The following is a 2,961-nucleotide window of genomic DNA, read 5'->3' as shown; positions in this document are numbered from 1 at the left end:
TATATATATATATATATATATATATATATGTATATATATTGCTTCTATTCTTCATTATTCTACCGGCTTCAGACAGTAGCTTAGGACCAAGATAGTGTGTCACCCTTAGTATTTATTTCAGTGAGTTTCTAACTTACTCGATGCTAATTTGTCAGGGATTTATGTTTAATTATTAAAGATGTTCGGGGATGTAAAGTGGCACAATGATTTACACCTGTATATCAAATTACGAGTATACAAAACAGCATAAAAATTTACCTGTCCATGCATGTATACGAATGTGTTCACATGTTGTAATATGCACACACACACATATATAAATATTAGCAATGCATAATCTATATATAATGTTAATAAAATGTATGTAAAATACTATAGATAATATATATAATTCGTATATATAATATATATATAATTCGTATATATAATATATATATAATTCATATATATAATATATAAAGAGTCTCTCATTCTCTCTCTCTCTTTCTCTCTCTCTCTTTCTCTCTCTCTCTCTCTCTCTCTCTCTCTGTCTCTCTCTGTATGTTTAACTCTATAAGTTTTTTCATTCTGTTTCTGTTTATTTTCTCTTATTTATTTCTGTTGAAGAGCGTAGGCTCGAAACGTAAAAGACATTTTCATTTTTCTCGAGCGTCGAATATACTTATTTGTTGTCCATACACCTGTCTTCGTCTTTTTTTTTTTATAAATTTCAACTATATATATATATATATATATATATTACGCATATATGTTATGAAATATATTATACATAAAACATATAAAACAAATATATAAACCTATATTTGTATGTTACATATATAGACATATAGATATTTTATGCTTAATATAATATATATATGTGTGTGCGTGTGTGTGTGTGTGCAATATATATCTACACCCACGCGTAATCACCCCCACACACATGTATGTAATCGTTTAATTCCTCTCAAATTTAAGATGTGAGTGTTTATTGAGCGAAAACACCTAAAAGCTCCACGAGGCTCCAGCAGGGGATTGTGGCGAACCCTGCTGTACTCTTTCACCACAACTTTCTCTCACTCTTACTTTCTGTTTCTGTTGTGCCTGTAATTCAAAGGGTCAGCCTTGTCACACTGTGTCACGCTGAATATCCCCGAGAACTACGTTAAGGGTACACGTGTCTGTTGAGTGCTCAGCCAATTGCACGTTAATTTCACGAGCGGACTGTTCCGTTGATCGGATCGACTGGAACCCTCGACGTCGTAAGCGACGGAGTGCCAACAACAAAAGTATGAAGGGACAGTATTGTGTCCTTGATAGCTTTCTCGTTGTCATTAATAATATGAACGAATTCAAATAAGTTATAATCTAAAGATTGCAATGACAGTGTTATGAATTCTCACCAGCAATATGTCTTGTCACCTTTGGTAAATAACGATTGTTTACCTATTCTAGTAAAACAATAACTGGAGGAGCATAATTAGCTTAAACCGAAGCAAAATACTGAACGAGCACTATTTATTCGTCAACGAAAAGGGAAAAAAACGGACATATTAGCTGGAATCCTCTTGGAGCCATTGATAAATATTCACACTTCGGAAGAGGAAAATAGAAGAAAATAATAATAATAATAATAATGATAATAATAATAATAATAATAATAATAATAATAATAATAATAATAATAATAATAAAAAAATATAAAGCAGGGAAAAAGGAAAAGGAACAATAATATTTCATTAGCATCAACTGACTTAATTTTTTCCTTGAATGTGAGAAATATCTTTGTCACAATAAATTGATGAATTGCATTGCAAGACAAACAAAATGGTTGGTTTTGTCAGCGACTGATACGGCTATCACTTGCATAAAGCACTTCTGTGAAATCTTGACAAAGACTTGCGAGAGTTTGATGTAAACAGTGACACCTACAACAACAAAAACAACACCAACAACAGCGACGGCTAAACCACCATCACCACCACCACTACAATGACAATATTTACAACAATAGCATAGAGTAGGAATAGAATGAAATTAGTTTCCATAGTAAAACCAGGATGGTCTTGACTGCCAATAACCGAAAGAAATGGTTCCAAATAAGTTGTACTTTCCTGAATATACGACTCGCCTTATATTGTTGAATGTATTATCTCCTTAACAATAATACTGTGCTAGGAATCCTGGTTCGATTTCTCTTGAGAACCACTTCAGATTTTTTAAATGAGCAATGTTCTCGTTGAAAGTTGATGAAGACCGTCACTTCAAACACCAAAGTGTACATATTGAGATAAGAATGTAGCCAATGAAAAGAGAAGAGGAAAACACGTGATGCGATGATAGTAGTAAGAAAAATAGCAGCAATGATGGAAAGAAGTAAGTCAGTGATGCCATCCGCATGAAATTAACAACAGTTAAGTTACAGTTAACATATTTATTGAGATGATCATTGCAAACTTTAACTACAAATAAGTGTGCCCTGATAAAATGTTTCATTAGTCAACGATAGTATCGTTTGTAATATATGAACAATGTCAGGTCTAGGAAAAGAGTTCACGTTGAATAACTAGGACTTTCTTTTATCTGCCTCGGAGAAAATACAAATTTGACTTGGGTGGGATTTGAACTCAGAACCTAATGTACTGTAACTAGATACTGCAAGACATTTTGCCCGACTATATAATGATTTTGCTAGTTCATCGCTCTTAGCCGATGACTAATAATATTTTCATGTTCTCTGGTAGCAACGAGGATAGCAACGGTAAGGATGGTGATAATAGAAATGGTGGAGATGAACGTGGTTAGGTTTAGGGCTATGTTGAGATAACGGCCATTACGGAATCAACAATGGCGACATCAGAAATGGTTGCCACAATTATATGAATTGAAAATGTGTTCCCTCTCTCACTCTCTGTGACACATGTATGAATATTTACACAACTATACACATTTACGCATATATATATATATATATATATATAT

This window comes from Octopus bimaculoides, chromosome 11, assembly GCF_001194135.2.
Source record: "Octopus bimaculoides isolate UCB-OBI-ISO-001 chromosome 11, ASM119413v2, whole genome shotgun sequence".
Taxonomy (NCBI): domain Eukaryota; kingdom Metazoa; phylum Mollusca; class Cephalopoda; order Octopoda; family Octopodidae; genus Octopus; species Octopus bimaculoides.
This window is presented reverse-complemented; position numbering follows the sequence as displayed.